The sequence below is a fragment of the Lepisma saccharinum genome, chromosome 25 (genome assembly GCF_977018435.1).
Source record: "Lepisma saccharinum chromosome 25, izLepSacc3.1, whole genome shotgun sequence".
Taxonomy (NCBI): Eukaryota; Metazoa; Arthropoda; class Insecta; order Zygentoma; family Lepismatidae; genus Lepisma; species Lepisma saccharinum.
The window spans coordinates 54,654,475-54,672,640 of record NC_139253.1 but is presented as its reverse complement, the minus strand read 5'-3'; the positions used below and the strand labels follow the sequence as shown (position 1 = coordinate 54,672,640).

Sequence of the window (18,166 nt, the reverse complement as noted above, 5' to 3'; positions counted from 1 at the left end):
CCGGCCTGCGCAAGTGTTCTTACTAAGCTCCCCACCCCCTTTTCAATTTTATCTAATCACCATTCATTCTCCTCTGCCAAGGCATGGGTGTTCTTTGAGAGTGTCCGTTCATCAATTTCATCATATCATCACTCATCCACATCTTCGCGATGAGCCAAAAATGGCAGAAAAGCGAAGTAACATAAACCAAATCCATAAAGAAATAATCAACCATTCATTCTCATTGTCGCGATTAGCCTAATTAGGCAGATAAGCGACGTAAAATTAAAAAGTGTGTCTGTGTATGTATGTATAGACTACTCTATAATTCGTACAAATAATACAACATTCGTAAATTTGTGAACACATTACTTTGAAGATTTCGAAGTTGTGCAGATATATATAGAGTTGAGTTGTTGTTTTAAGGCCACGTTATGCACAGATAGGCTAATCGGGACTGAACCTACAGTTTTATGGACCATTTACACGAGGCCAATTGTGAAGATATTCCACTGAGCCAATCCAATGCCTACTGGAGCCGAAAACTGTGGAACGATTCTAATTTAGTGGAGTGTCTTGAGACAATGGCTGGATTGCCTCTATTCACACGATGCCAATGTTGGATTGGCTGAGTGGAATGTCTTTACAATTGGCCTCGTGTAAATGTTCCATAAAGTTGAATCCGAACCACTGTGCAATGTGCCTCCACCGGGTATCAAACCCGGGAACCCTTGATTACAAGGCAATGACTTTACCACTACGTCATCGGGGAAGCCTGTGTTCATATAGGAGTAGATATTTCAGATCCATTGCGGTATGTACATTAAATTTAGTAAGAGAAATCTAAAATGACACAATTCTGGAAATATAGTAAGAAATACACAAATGTATTTATCATCAGTTCTTTTTGCCTGGCGGTACGCAATGGTAAGCCGTACCGGCACCTTTTTATAGGTGATTATTTATAAACATACTACAATGCTTTGAGTACCCTTTCGATAACATAGGAACAAACCAATTTTAGAGAGTATCGGAACCTCTCTTCACAGAAAAAAGCACTGTTTATCCACATTTGTTGACCTCCCAGTAACGAAGAACTAATCCCCTGATCAAACTATAGCGATCATCAACTAAGAAATCACTTGAGAAATTAACTTCCTGTTCTATGAAACATCCCTGCTGGTGCCCATGTAAAATTTAAACGTTAAATAATGTAATATTTTTTGTGCAAAGCATTTCTGTATATTATTTATTGTTTCCTAAAGCACGAATGTTTCCAAATAAACATGGACTACATTGTTACTACAATATAAACTAATATGTTATGCTCAAAATACGTTAATAAAATTGATATTTGTTTGCTGTAAGTGTCGCTTTGTTATTTGTAATCTGGAATATGAACATTAGTTGACTTGTAACATATGTAAAGCAGTGGCGTGCCCAGGAGTTTCGAAAGAGAGGAGTTGTGTTTACTTTTTCTTGGTAGTCAGCCCTCATTTTGTCATATTTTCCTACCTTTGAGGATATTTTTTTTTAGGAAAGGTGGGGTTATAACCCCCGTCAAGCCCCCTTGGGCACGCCACTGATGTAAAGGGTTTATGAGAATTTTCTATCTGGAAGTGTAGAGTAGCTTTCAGAGTGTGAAAAACTTAAATTTGCACCAAAATGAGCATAAAGTGGATCTTGTTAAAATTAAGAAAAATGTGAGTGGTGTTTCGAAAACGACCAAATTACCAAATATCACCTAACACAAACTCGCCTAGTCTAATATTCAATTCAACCAATACCATATCTAAAGAAACTTAAGGTTACGTTAACCAAATATCAACTAACAGTTGCATAAACTAAGTATCACTTGACCCTACCAAATTTAACTTCCGTACCACTCTGTTAGAACACAAAGAAAATATCATGAAACAGCAACACAAAAGATGTAGAAATTCCTGTAGCTGGATGTCAAACTTTGGTTTACCTGTGGAGTTCTCAGTTCTGGTTCCTATATCCTTCCTGTGAAAAGAACAAAGGATCTTTCCTCATTAATTCTTCCAAATTAGAATCAACTTTAAAATTATATATATATATATATATATATATATATATATATATATATATATATATATATATATATATATATATTATATATATATATATATAGCTGTATACACACACATACACACACACACAGGATGTCCGAATTGAAACGCTCTAATGGCAACTGTCTGTAACTCCAACTTCGCATGTATTTGATATATCCAAATGAGTTATACATCAATGAATACACATAGTCATAAAGTTTCTGTGAGTAACTAGTACACTTCCACATGCGCTCCACGAGTATATCCAGCGGAGGATATCCAGTGTATTCAAATAAAGTGACAACTATGGAACAGCTTTGTGAAATGATTACAGTTGCTACTGGGACAGTCACACCACACATGCTACAGGCAACCTGGTGGGAAATTGAGGATCGGCTGGACGTCCTCCGTGCGACTCTTGGGGCGCATGTAGAAATGTACTAAATGTACTAAACAGTGTCGGTGATTAGGGGGGGGGGCAGTTGCCCCCCACCTTTTGCCACCTTTGCCACTTTCAGCACTATGCTAAACCTTATCTACCAAGGGCAAGTAAACTGTTCTTCCCCCCCCCTCAGTTCTGGAACCTTGCCCCCCGCCCAGTTTTTGAACACAATCGCCGCCACTGGTACTAAAAATGTGCTAAATGTACTAATTACTACTTTGCTCACAGAAACTTTATGACTACGTATTTTCATTTATGTGTAATTCATTTTGATACATAAAATTCATGTGGAGTTAGACAATTGCCATTAGGGCGTTTCAATTCGGACACCCTGTATGATGTGCTTGGTGAAACAAACATGATAAAACACACTTTTGGCGAAAATCGTTTTTCGGCGCAAGGGAAGAGTTAGTACTGTATTCAACTATTTCAAGTGATATTTCCATAAATTTCTAAGAGATTGCTGTACCATGCACACTTTCATATTGTTTCCGAAATGATTTCTCGTCTCCTTTTTTGAGAACATGCCACTGTATAAGATGACGTCATGCAGTGACATTTTTCTCATTTCCATCAAATAATTGTTTAATTTTGACACTTCTCGTGAAGATTTCGGTTCCCTTATAGACAATAGTGATGAGGACATTGACTATCGACCATCAGGCAAGGCAAGTAAAAAAACAATAAAATAATTTATGGCTTGTCATACTATTGTGTCTGCAATTTCTACAACTTCCTGGGGGGGGCAAAATATTTGGTGCAATTTTCAAAGTTAGATGTTGCACTCCTGGGGGGAGGTGCGGGATACACTAAAAATATTTCAAAATTACCATTTTTAACTTACGTCCAAAGACAAAGTGCAGAATCGAAGAGGCAGAAAATAAAGAGAAGCGTGTAGAGAAAGAAGAAAAAGTCACGTTTAGAGTGAGAAAAGAATGTACAAATGCCGGAAGAAGGCGAAGATAAGGAAAAGTACAAAAATAGAACAGAAGACTGTCTCATACCGGCTTCGGCATGGTTGTTCTTTGTGTGTCGCTTCATCAATTCCATCATATCATCACTTATCATCCTCGTCGCGATTAGCCAGAAGTGACAGAAAAGCAACGATAAATAACAAAAATTAAACAATGACGAAAGATAAACAAACGGAGGAAGAGATGGGGAACGAAATGCTGTGTCCAATTATCATTACATGAAAAGGACTGTCCTTCTTCCAGTATTCAATAAACTGTAAATACTTTTCAAATAGTTAATAATAACTTTCCGCAAATGTATTTTCGTAAAGTAAACCCCACGGATAATAATTATCTATTTACTGCCTGTTAAGGTCTAACATGTAGAGATATTCTAATTTAATAACACTGGAAAACTGACTGTTCTTGAGTATATAAATGATGTTATAAACCTCGCTCTTCTCGTTTTTTTTAAAAAATTGTATTTATTTTGTAGGTTTCGTCCAAGTCATACAAAATAACTATGAAATGAGGAAGCATCTTCATTTGTTTAGAGATAAAGTGTCAAAAACCCTGAAAAGTATCAAAGAAGCCAACTTTATGCACAAAGGCGTTAATCTCAAATTGACGTGTAGTTATGTGAGGATCTGAACCAACACAAAATGTGAGCCCATGATGGTGATAAATACCAAGATATCACACCACAAATACACTAATAAATAAGGCAAAGTATTTCGTATTCTTATTGTGTCGCTTTTTTTCTGCCTCTTTAAACTAATCGCAACATGAACGACCTTCGGTGGCGAGATCGTGATTCGAACACTAAATCCGTTAACCCGCAGAAGCATCTAAATGAGACAATGCTGATTGAATGATTTGGTTTATTTTACTTCCTTTTTCTTCCACTTTCGGAGACGACGATGTTTGTTTACTTGATGAAAATGATAACAAAGAACACCCACGCCCTAACCGGGATTCGAACCCGGGAACTCTGGCGTCGTAGCGCGCTGTGCTAACCATTCCTCCACGGAGGTAGGCTAAATGAGACAATGTCTTCGACTGCACAAAATGATTCCCAGATAAGAAAGAAGTGTGGGGTGTATTGTTCAGGACGAAATAAATTATGGTCACCCTACGCGAGAAAGTGGAATCTATTATCGGATAGGCAGTTACACACTCGAGTCGCAGCCCGACAAAGCGAGGAAGCGACTCTGCGATGCGTAAAAGTGGAGAAGAACCGCCGATTGAACACCTGTGTGTGTCAATCAATAGGGGGATTCCCCCATAAGAGCGCCAAGATGTCACTCGTTATGCGAGGGGAGGCGCAATTCTATTTTCGGAGCTTTCATCCGGTTGGTGCCTAATGAAGATCGATCCTAGGCAAAGCGCCGCCCCCGGTGTTCCGCCCCTGGTTAGCAGCCAAATTAAATTGTCCCGTGTGGAATGCAGCTGCGTTCCCCCACGGGAGTGGTCCAGATCGATCGTTGATGACCAAGTGAGAATCATTCTCCTTCTTCTGAGTCGAATTGGACCCATCTGGACTTCCAAATCTGCACGTGTTTGCTTGGTGGGAATTAAAAAGGCTCTTCCCCTGTTGGGAAATTGCAGCGCATTACTGGAATGACTACAAAGGCCCATCAAAATGTCCGCGGGATTGATAAAATGTCTTACAGACATCTTGTTGTCCTTACTGCATTAAACTGAGATCAGAGAAGGGGATTTTAACTAGTAATATTTGAGCTGTATTACATTCGAAGGGTACGGATTTTTAGGGACCAAAGTTGTTAGAAATTAGAATGACAAAATAATAAGATAATATGTAAGACTATGATTTTGATGCATTTGGGGGGGGGGGCTCAATACATTCCTTAGACGTTCATGGTTTTCACAACAAAAGAAGCTAAACAATTTTTGCATTTTGTCGAATTGCAACATATTGCGTTTTCATGGACTTTCATGGCATTTTTGTGCAATTATTTCAACATTTTCATGTTTTCATTAGGGAAGCGACATTTCTTCGTGTTTTTTGTTTATTTTCTGAAAAAACCTAATTGTTTCTTGCCAGTACGAAATTTTTATAACAACTACTTTAATTCCAGGAAATCTGGAAAATGTTTCCTTCTGGAACAAAAAGACCTAGAGAAAAAAAGTGGCAAACGACTTACTAAAAGTTCGTGGAAAAGTCAGAAAGGAAATAGCCAAGAAAGTGATTCTGGTTTTGAACCAAAATGAAGAGTTTAGTACGCTATGTTCTTTTGCTGATATTTTGTCTGCGGATTTTTTTTTTTTTTTTTTTTATTTATTGGAGAACTACCAGGTGATTTGCAAACTCGTGACATTTTACTTCAAGTATGCTCCGCTAGTGTCAGTAGAAGTGGAAAGGAGCATTTCAGTGTTGAAGTCTTCGTTCTAGACAATCGACAGTCACTTTAATTTGGCATCCTACGTATGTAGTTTGCAGTGCATTTCAGTACAGGACTGGTGAAATGAACACGTAAGTTTGTTGTAAAAGAGCATATTGGAAATTTATAGAGCATTCTTGCTGTTTTTAGAGCATTATTGCATTCTGATAGAGCATTTTCTGGTATTTTTTTACACCTTAAAATCCTATCCATATTAATATGTTATATACAGTGCTTTCTTTCTGACGGTACGCGAAGGTACATCGTGTGTGTGTGTGTGTGTGTGTGTGTGTTACATACAACTTCCTACAGTAAGAATCAATCCTTCGTCAAAATTTCTGGTTCGCTACCATTAAGAACGACATATTTATGAACAGGAACACTGCATGGAAATAAGTAAATTCAATGTACGTACAAACCATTGCAAAATGAATTTAAATATCATATAATGCAGAAAATATTGACCAAAGGAATAATTAGCTACAGGAATTAACAATGACTCAAATAAATTGTTTTCTACATAGTCAATAAGAGATTTATACAGGCTGCAGGATTTATACTTAAATTCCTTACCTGAATACAAATAGTCTGGTAGGAATAAACAGTGTGACTTAACATGAAATAGTCGTCCAATTCGTCTATGGAATTATGAAGAAAAGGTATCATGAAGAATATCAACTTTGGCTTGCAATGTTAGTTGCCGAGTTACTAAAACATTTATCTAACAACAGGTTTTAACAGAACATTGTTGTAGTATAATAATAATTGAGTGAAATTAGATGGCTTCAGCTATTGTGCATCAACAATGATAATTTAGGTCGTCAATAAATTACAAGCACCATTATGTTTAAATTACGTATTGTTCCACTATTATTCTTTATCTAGCTTGTGGGTCCTGTATTGATGGGGGTAGATGGGGAGAATATCGGATACCCACGAAGATGAAGTGCCCCTTAGCAAACCAAACTTAATTTCAATCCAATGACAGCGTAGTTGTAGGTGCCCGCCTCCCTTCCCGCAAGTAATATATTGGGGAAGCCTTAGTGAAAATAAAAATCGAGAATACTATAACGTGTATGCCATTGATGTCAGAGAGGTGGACGGTAGTTAGCTAGTCTTCCCCATACAGTCTTACAAGAAATTAACTTTTACCCCAAATACCCTGGCTTCCCATCTTTTGTTATCGACTTGCATTCCGGTGTAGTAGCTTCTACGGTGCCTTTATCGGTGGAGTCGCCTGCGGAACGGCTACTACCGTGCGTCCATTTCGATCTGCAGCCGAGAGATCGGGAGAAGCGTGGCGGGCGGTGCTGACGGAGATGCCGACATTTGCGGCCTGTAATGCCCGCTTATTTTTATGGACATATGCAGACATTTATATAAATATTGCAAAACGAGCACTAACCTGTGTTATAACACGCAAAACTTCTTCTGTAATTCATCCAAGTTCTGCTCTTATATACACAAATAAATACGCTATAGAAACGATGTTAAGAGCCACAGATAATAAAGCATTTTAATCATAGTTTTGACCAGTAACGTCCTGTATAAGTTTATATCCTTGAAAGAGTTTTGTGGCCATGGGAATCGTTTGGAGGTTTCGAATGTGTAACACTGTATCAGGATTACACTGCAGACGAAACCGATAAAAGTGAATGGTTTTCGTGAGCTTCCTTGCAATCCGAAATATCCGAGCTCGAGTTTTTTGTTCCTTCGCGACTAGATGAAGACAGAGTTGTAAATATAGTGGCGAGCAATGTAAACCAAGAGCGTGTTAATTTCGTACTGTGCGCAAGAGTGTTATTCTTGGTTACTTGCAGTTACTTGTTGTGTTATTGTAGTGTGTATGTGTGACTTGTCAGTGAGACGATTGGAATGCCAACCGCAAGATTCACGTTAGAACAAAGATTTTTTATGTATGACACGTATGTGAAAACAAACTCGTGTCGAGACGTGTGTAGGTAATTTGTACAGAAATTCCCATGCGTTTCAACTCCACACAGAGATACGGTTAGACATCTTGTCCTTAAATTACGAGAAACTGTATCGTTAAATTTTAAAACACCTAAGCAAAAACGACGGATTCTAACCGAAGCAAAACTCGATGATATTGGTGCAGCGTTAGAACGTTCTCCAAACAAACCTCTACGCCGTGTTTCACAAGAGGTGGGCGTGTCAAAATCATCGGCACATACAGTCACTAAGCTACTAAAATTAAAACCATACTCTTATAACACAGGTTAGTGCTCGTTTTGCAATATTTATATAAATGTCTGCATATGTCCATAAAAATAAGCGGGCATTTCAGGCCGCAAATGTCGGCATCTCCGTCAGCGCCGCCCGCCACGCTTCTCCCGATCTCTCGGCTGCAGATCGAAATGGACGCACGGTAGCTCGGCGGGAAGTAAGATCGCATCTGCCGGCATTTAGACTCATAGTTGTACGCTGACTTGCCACTGGACACGTCAGTGTTCCATTATCAGATAGCTGGTGTCCAGTTTGCACGTGTTTGTGAAGTGTTGAGGTGTTAACAGGCGTTTTAGATTGTTTTGTTTTAGCTTATGTATTACTGTTGCTTTTCCATCACCCATGAAGTTTGAGTAACAGGGTACATACAAAATATCAGGTACATACAAATCTCATATAGCCTCATAGTGATACTATGCAATATTATTTACAATGGCATATCTAGAATGTCTTCGAACTTGATTTCCGGCTGTACTTTGCTTGAGGAACATCTCTTTTTAGTGTCCAGCAATAATCTGCCAACATATTTGGAGTCCACTTTCCCGGGTTGCGCCTTTCTATTTCACCAATTTCCTGGTGGAAACGTTCTCCATGTCCCATTGTGCCAAGGTTTTGCGGGAAGAAATCGAGGTGGGAGTCTAAAAAGTGTATCTTCAGAGACATATTACACCCCACAGCATGATATAATAGTTCTGAATCAAATTACTGACAAGTTCTCTGTAATTTTCTGACTTGTAGTTTCCGAGGAAATTTATGCAAACTTCCTTGAAAGATTGCCAAGCAGCCAATTCCAGCTCATTTAGGTTCTTTCTAAAATCATTGTCTTTCATTAGTCTCCTGATTTGAGGGCCAACAAATATTCCCTCTTTTAGTTTCGCCTCAGTAATTCGCGGAAAATCGCCTCAGTAATTCGCGGAAACTTCTTTTTGAGGAACATATATCCACTATCCTCACGGTCCATTCCTTTTACAAAATTCTTCATCAGACCAAGCTTTATGTGGAGAGGAGGCAATAAGATTTTGTCTGAACTTACAAGTGGTGGATGAACAACATTCTCCTGTCCTGAGATGAGTGACTCTCTCTACGGCCAGTTCCTTTTAACATAATGATTTTTTCTATCTCTGCTGTCCCATTTACACAGGAAACAGCAAAATTTGGTGTAACCTAGTTGCAATCCTAAGAGGAAAGCAATAACTTTTAAATCTCCACATATCTGCCAAGAGTATTTACAGTACTGGATATTTGTTAATAATAGTTTCATGTTTTCATAACGTTCCTTCATGCCCCAGGAATATGCTACGGGAATGCTTGGATATTTATTTCCATTGTGCAGTAGCACTCCTTTGAAACTTGTTTTCGGAGAGTCTAAAAACAAACGCCATTCTTCACTTTTATGGACAACACCTAGTGACACTAATAGACCATCGATGTTACAACCGAAAACAAGGTCCTTATCTTCAGCATACATATCTACAAAGTATTTTTGGCGTTGCCGGAAAAAAGTAACTCTAGTGTCACTCTCCAACAAATGCCATCCTTTTAATCGCGATGCAAGCAGTTCTGCTTTACCCTTACTTAACTCTAGATCTCGAACTAAATCGTTAAGATCCTCTTGAGTAATTAAGTGAGGTACAGCTGTTGAAACACTCCCCTCAAAATCAGGATCATTATGAAATTCACTAAATTTAGAAACATTTTCACTTTCTTCCGTTACAATTATGTCATCTGGTGGAGCAGGTACTCCAGGCCCATGAGGCACCGGTCGAGTTGCTGATTCTAGTGATGGATATTTTACTGTATGCCTTGATTTCAAATTTATACCAGATATATTTGTCAAGCAAATATAGTAGTCTGTTATATGATCCTTAGGTTCCCTCAATATCATAGGAACTCCAAAAGGCATAATTATGACGAGATCCTTTCAGCCAACCACTCAACAGCGTTACATAGTTCGCACAACAGATGTCAGGGGCCCATTTCTTGTTTTCGTCTATCTTATTGCCGGATCCTGTGGCCGATATGTTAGGACATCGCGCTACGACACCAAGGGTCCCGGATTCAAATCCCGCTCAGGCTTGGTTGTTTGTGAATGTCCATTCATCAATTTCATCACTCATACCCATCTTCGCAAATTAGCCAAGAGGCACAAAACGTGAAGTAAAATAAACTAAATCAATCAATCAATCAAAAAACGTCTATCTTATTGTCAAAGTAACACTCATAAGCTCTTCCTACACGAGGAGTAAATGTTCTCCTATTTGCTTTTAAAGTCAACTCACCACAGATATAACAGAAATTGTTCATGTCGTTTACGCAACTTCTTGACATGATTCTGTCTTTGCTTCAAAACACTCACTGGAACTGAAGAACACTCATGAAAAGCTTCTTTCCTCCAGACAACTTGCTACTGATATGAGAAGTAGACATAACAGTTAAATCACAGCATTGTGTTGAAAAGTTAATTATTGTCAAATTTTTCAAGTTTAATTGTTGTCATTCATGCAGACATCAATGGCCTAAAGTTACTAGTGTATTGTTGGAGCACAGACATAAAAAAAAATATTACCAATCAGCTTATTATGGACTGCATGCTGCAATAATAATGCAGAATAATATTTTTATTGTTACAAAAAATGGTGGGTGATTGACAATTTCTGACTTCATTTTCGGAATCAGCAGGTGGCAAAACATAAAGAAACGTTGAAATTTTACTTTTAACAAAACCATTGTTGGACAGTGTAATCATTAATCACGTAGAAAAGTTGATGTGTTTCACTTTGTAAATCGCACAGAGCTCATCCACAGATCGGCCCGCACTTATCCCTCTCCAGAACACAGCCTCGATTACTAATGCAACCTCCTTCAATTCACAAGGATTATTTGTTTATTTATTATTATACATAACGAGAAGATTGCAGTAGCAATCAAACCGCACCCACTAGAAAAGAAAATACAAACTGATTTTTTGAGGAGCTTTGTGTAATTTATAAAGTGATAATAATAGTGGTTTAATAACGGCAACCAGTAAGGCCACTGATGTTCCAAGTGGATAATAATACAATCTGAAAATTGATATTTAAATATACTAATGTCCAAAATTAAAGCAACAAACGGAAATTCTTTCCCGTGTGTCCATTTGACCACATAATACGATCAGGTGATAGTAATATTTATGATGTCATAGACAACTGGTTTAAGATGGAAAATAAACTAACCTTAATGTGCCAGGATTTATCAACAAAAAAATCACGATAGCAACAGGTTAAACTTGGCAAATTTATAAAAAAAATCACACGAGGAAAGGATTTCTGTTTTTTGCTTTAATTTTGGACACTAGTATATATTTTAGCAACTCTCAGTGGTATCTCGAAACGTCATAACCGAACAGAAGTCATCTGCTTCCATAATATAATGTGAGTAAGAGTGAAGCATTTCATTGTTTCCTTATGCAGTCATATTAAGCCATAGTTTCAGTTTATTTTAGAATGAATCATTCTTTCGATTCTGAAGATTCCCGGTCATTCACGAATATTTACATGTTAAAAATGCGTGGATTGATCTCTTAACAATTGCTACACAAATGCTGAAATGAATTATTGTTTAGATATTTTGATTGAGTTGGTGTTTTAAGTCCATTTCATGCACAGTAAGTCTAATTTGGACTGGACCTACAGTTTAAAGTGGGATCCGAACCACTATGTGCCTCCACCGGATATCAAACCCAGGACACCTTGATTGCAAGGCGACGACGCTACCACTGCGCCATCGAGAAGGCCCTGAATTATTGTTTAGAAATCAATCCACTTTATGCACAGAAAGGCTCCTAGGGGTTGAAATCCGATCCACTGTGCTATGATCCGAACAACTAATTGTCTCCACCGAGTGCGTGCCTATTTGCTTTAAAAGAGTTGGATTTATTCTTGACAAGAATTTAAATTGAAATTGCTGCTCCATAACGTAATAAAATATTGCAATATGTCGTTATGTAGGTATTAATAAACACACAGATACCTACAATAAACGTGTTCTTTAACAGCGACACTTAAAATATTTTAGAAATAGGGATATTATTTTTCGCCATTAAAACCATAAAATGTTATTTATAGGAAGAAGGTGGAAAGATTGGGGGGAAGAGGGGGGAACATAGGGGGCGCCAAAAATCCACCTCGCTATTCACGAACCGGAACCAGACATTATAAAATATGTAAATAATATTGATAAAAGTAAAATCCAATCTTTACCGTTCTGCATAATGTACCTTTATTTTTCAAATTACCAATGAAAAAAGGCGATATAGATAAAATTTCATCCTACATTTGGAACTTACTGTAAGTTCGTAAAGAATTATGATTGTTAGTATATAATTGATATTAAACTGCTGTGGAATAAAAACTTACGGTCCAAGTTATGTATGCAAGATAATTTTGTAAATGTTTACGTACATAAGGTTGAGGAATGAGCTTGAAAGATTGGAATATCGTATTAAATAAGCTTTCCAACTTTGGAAACTCAATACCCGTGTCTAATTTGAATTAATGTTTCAATTTTCTAGAAATCTGGTAAATATTACATTACATTTTTTTAAAAAAAATAATTTTTCGCATTGAAATCTTAAACACAAGCAAAGAGAGAAAGTTTACAAATACTACAACAAACGTGCTAGCCTAACCTATTCGCAATACCTAGATGCTAAGAACAACCAATCTTAAATGATCCAACATCAATGCAAGCCTATGAAAAAGGATTTACGATCACACGGAAAATGAAACTCGTTGAGAATATTAATGCACCATGCAAGCGACTTACTTTAATTAAGAAGTCAAGCAAAAAGCAAGAGGGCACAATAAACATCATGATCTATCAGGAGTATTAACAGTATTAACATAATAGGAGTCTTTCAAGAATGACTTCCTACATTTGAACTTTTCTGAACATGAAAATGGACTGTTATTCTAGAGACATGACCTTTCGAAACCTGGTGGAGGCACATTGCACAGAGGTTCGGATCCCATTTTAAACTGTAGGTCCAGTCCCGATTAACTTATATGTGCTATATGTACTTAAAAAATAACAATAACAATTCATTGTAGAGACTTGAATAGAATAACAGTTTGATGGGGAAAAGGCGTCAGAACAAAAAAGTGAAGTTAGTTACTGTGGATCTGTATTGCGTACGGGTCATTTTAAAACGCACACTTGAATGCCGTGTGATGTAAATGCGTCGCGATCGCGTGCAATCACTTTATGAAATGATCGTTATAGTTCATTAGTGGATTCGCTACTTTCCAAGTCATTTGTGTACGTTGCGCCACGTCACGAATATGTATGCAGATGCGCGGGACTTGAATTTTCCATTGTGCGAGGGCGGAGCATTTGAAGTTGAAGGTTTTGTTCAACTCCCCTACTGACTGCTGAATTTTCTGGATCATTTCCAATGGTGTTGCTCTAGGAATCTAGGGTATCTCTTGGAGTCTCAGGTTAAATTCTTCTGAAGGTAAGAAGAAACTTGTTTGTTGTTTCAAGTATCCCACAGGAAGATTAGAATAGGTTTTCCATTGTGGTTAAATTAATAAAAACAATAGGCCTCGTACCAAGTGTGACTTTGAATCGGCAAAATATATGTACTGATATTATTTTAACAATAATCTCCTGGTAGAACATGAGGTTTATTGTGTCCTCTTGCTTTTTGCTTTGGACTTCTCAATTAAAGTAAGTCGCTTGCATGTTCCATTAATATTCTCGAGTTTCATTTTCCGTGTGATCGTAAATTCCTTTTCATAGGCTTGAATTACTGTTAGATCATTTAAGATTGGTGTTCTTATCATGTATGTATTTCGAATAGGTTAAGCTAGTACGTTTGTTGCATTAGTGGTTGTACACTTTCTCTCTTTGCTTACATGTAAGATTTTAATGCGAGAAATTATTTTTAAAAATTGTAATCTACAACCAAACCACGGGAACTTGTGCATCCAAATAATTACCAGATTTCTAGAAAATTAAACATTTATTCAAATTCGATAAGGGAATTGAGTTTCCAAAGTTGGAAAGCATATTTAATACGAAATTCCAATCTTACAAACTCATTCCTCAACCTTCTGTACATAAACATTTACAACATTATCTTGCATACATAACTTGGACCATAAGTTTTTATTCCACAGCAATTTAATATCAATTATATACTAACGATGATAATCCTTTATGAACTTACAGTAAGTTCCAAATGTAGGATGAAATTTTATATCACCTTTTTCCTTTGGTAATTTGAAAAATAAAGTTACATTATGCAGAACGGTAAAGATTGGATTTTACTTTTATCAATGTTATTTACATATTTTCTAATGTCATATAACATTTGAAATGTTCTTCAAGTGAAAGCAACGTTCAGAACAAATAAGAGGGGACTATTCACTCAGAAAACTAAATATCATACTTTTACAATGCACTTTGTTAGATGTTGAAAATGGACTATACTTGACTAATCCTGTGACGTCACGGAAGCTGGTCTGAGGCACGTATATAAGTATCTGGGAGGTGCCGTCCAGCCCCTTACCATAATAAATAACGTAACCGTAATGTCGTGTAACTAAATCTTAAAATATTTTGACTTCGGTGAAAATATGAGGCTGTAAAGGGGCACTCAGCACACCACACATAAGGACAAAAAACAGGATAAGAAACAGAATTATACTGGCCAGAGGGCCAGGCGCCAGAGCCTCGATAGTCTGCAAAAAGCTGTCTAGGGTGTACTAAGTAGAAGTGAGGTTGACAGTTCGGTGTACTACGTGAAAGGTCACCCCTTACACCCCTTGACTTCATAATTAAGAGAACCTTAAAAATAATTTTATTTGAAGTAGGTAATTGTTATTTTCTCGATTTCAAACTTCTAAGAATAACTTTTAATATCATAATTACATAATAAATAGTATAATGTTGAAAGATAGCTTTAGTTTAAATATTATTAAATGTAAATAAAAGCGTTATCCCTCTCTATAACGCATAAATTACTTTATTTTTGCCTTAAAAGAAAACAACCAGTCCGTCATTTTGAAATCCGTTTTGGGGGGTTTTCCCGTGGTCCGATTTTGTCTGATTTTGGATATGTTGTTCAGCAATGATTTCTGAGCTAGAAGCTCTTTAAAAACCATCTGAAGCAATTTTGCACAGATCAAAGTGTAAATTGCCTGGACTAGTGGGCATGTACTGAAATCGTGTCATGCAATATTTTCCCCTTGTACTTGTGATATTTAGAACAGTTTAGATCAGTGGCGAAGCGTAGAGTTCCTAGCAGGGTAGGCACAGAAGTGCGATAATTTCCATTAGTTGCTTAAATCTGTAAAAAGAAAGGGAGGGGGGGGCTATGTCATGGAGAGTGGTTCAATGTCTCTCCAGACCGCTTCTTTACTTGGCAGTGGCATGACGTTTTCAAAAGTGTTGTTACCGGCCATCAGCACGATAATTGTGTCTTAGACGTTCTCCCCCACCCACCAGATGTCATCGATCTAGATTTTTGTTCACTTCTGTTTTTTTTATTTGTTTGTATTTTTTCAACCCCTGATTTATGCACACACCTCCAGAAAGAACTACCAATCATGAGACATCGCGAAAATCCAACGAATAGTGCTCGAGCCCTGTTGTCAATTCTTCATCACTTTTTTCTAAATTTATTTATTTATTTTGCAATTGAGGTGAAAAGGGCTAGAAGAACCCCATAATTTTCGGGTTAGTCTGACGTTTGTGCCGTGAGCAGACGACAGAATTCCGCACTTTCAGCGACTGTCAGTTTGGTATGTTCTATTGCTGCCAACTTAGTTTTTGTAGCAAGACTTCCTCGCACCGAGGAAAACACCATTGTTATCTGTTGTCTAACTAAAGGAATGGTTGTAGTTAATTCCAGTCTTGGCTTTCTAGATAAATGAATTTCTGACACCTGTATGTGCAAGTAAACATAATTTAAATTTTGAATATTTTCGTCTCATTTGTTCTGATCTATGCTAATCGTGACGATGAGAATGTATGGAGAATGAATTAAAGATGACCAGGAAACATTGACATGACCACAATTAGGTCACCTGGCTTCGTAACGTGTTAGGATGACGACTACGGGGCTTTCAAGAAAAAAAACATAAGTAAAGGTGACCTCTCTCATTCAGTGTGTATAGGGGTTATCCACGAGTAAACAAAAACATATCGAACGGCACAATCGATTGTCGAACTGTAGCACAACAACTTCCGGTTCACGGCGGCTGGGTAATTCAAGCGCGTACTTGTGGCATTTCTTCTCGTTTTGTATACCGGATGAAATGGATGATATAAAAGCACTTAACGACGAGGAGAATAAGATATATCAGGGCAAAGTAGAGGCCTTTGCATAAGAGCGCTTAAATGCATACATTTATGTTTTAAGTGAAAAAGTGCGAGATGTACGCACATATAAAAAACGGAAAAAGGAGCTTCTTTTCTTCTTTCTTCAGTCAGGACGAGTCAGAGGGATGCGATAATGCACACTTCCTGGTTTCGTTCTCGTTTGAACGCAGAAATACAAAACGCTCATTGTTATTTTAAGTCAATTTTCTGCTATTTGTGTTAAACATGACGATGAAGATGAATAATAAACTGGAAAAATTAATGATGGGACAAATACAATGACACACCATTGCCTCACCATAGCGTTCAAACCTAGGACCTCTTCTCCATCAATGTTGATTTGATTGATTGAGTTGGTGTTTTAAGTCCACTTTGTGCACAGTAAGGCTAATCGGGACTGGATCTACAGTTTAAATTGGGATCCGAACCACAATATGCCTCCACCGGGAATCGAACCCGGAACTCCTTGATTACAAGGCGACGAGGCTACCACTGCGCCATCGGGGAGGCACTCTATCTATCAATGTTGAAAAGATTTCCATTGCAAAAGACGAAAATTAATAATAGTACCCGCACTTAATTTTCTGGCTACACAAAAAAAAAAAATATTTCCTCTGGTTACACACACAAAAAAAATCTGGTTACACAAAAATTTAATACAGTTCGTGTGTACTTCAAGAACTTAACGTGTAACCTATCTGGCCATGACCGAGCATCTTTTGAAAGGAAAAGTAATATTTTTGCTCATATCACTAAAACAGAGAGAAAATCGAGATTTGAATGATTTCTCTTCTACTTTTAATGAAGTGCAAGTGGTGCGGGACGCAAAATTTTTGGTTGGGAAGGAAACAGGAAGGGGTATTTTTAAAGTCCTGACGTTCAAAACGGGAAAAATAATGTTATTTCCGACTAATTTGGGAGATTATAGGAGCGGAAAATATTCAACATTACCAGATACTAAAAAAAAAAATATATATATATTATACACACAATCTCACCGTCGGGTGATGATTTATTTTGCATTTCTGGAATAAAAACTGCTAATTTCAATAAATTTCGGACATTTAGTACAAAAAAAATTCAGGGAATAAACTACTTTTAAACTATCATTTTTTCCGAAGTCTGGATCGGAATGTATTTTTTTTTCGTTCCGTTGTCATTACTGCGCAGTCTACTCCTGCTAATGGTCTTCCAATTTTCACGCCTGATAGCTTCAATGCAATAATTTGGCGCCTAGATCTCGAGGAAATGGATGAAGAGAGATCCATGAAAGATTATTTAGCCCTGATCGTAATTTACATCCTCCTTGTACACACTCATTCGTTCCTTTCATACATGACACAATCTCAGCTCCCTTTAGCGGCATGTTGTGAGCCTGCGAACCGGAAGTTGTTGTGCTACAAGCATGGCGTCCGTGCGAAGGCACTTCCTTCCGGTGGATAGCCCCTATACTTCGCATCCTAGTTTGTTCTACCCCTTGTGTTAGTAGACACCCTTACGTGATAACAGAACATAGGATCCTTGTTTGGGACCCGGCAACACGACAGGTTACTATGTAACATATAAACAGGTTATAATAAATGTAGTTGCTTGAGAGAATAGAATCCCAATTTTAGGCGCTATTTAGTTCTTTTCTGCCAATCCAATGTGACAACACTGGCATGTTCCGCCAGACCTGAAACAGACATGGCCCGCGCAATA

At 37.5% G+C, this 18,166-nt stretch overlaps 1 protein-coding gene across 1 annotated transcript in view; it reads left to right on the top strand.

Annotated features, from left to right (window-relative positions):
- Positions 1-11,363: 11,363 nt before the first annotated feature.
- Nprl3 (GATOR complex protein Nprl3) overlaps positions 11,364-18,166 on the top strand; it is a 39,212-nt gene continuing 32,409 nt past the window's right edge. Inside the window, exon 1 of the mRNA XM_083111187.1 lies at positions 11,364-11,511. The gene's annotated coding sequence lies outside the window, so the exon portion shown is untranslated. The remainder of the gene's footprint in view (positions 11,512-18,166) is intronic.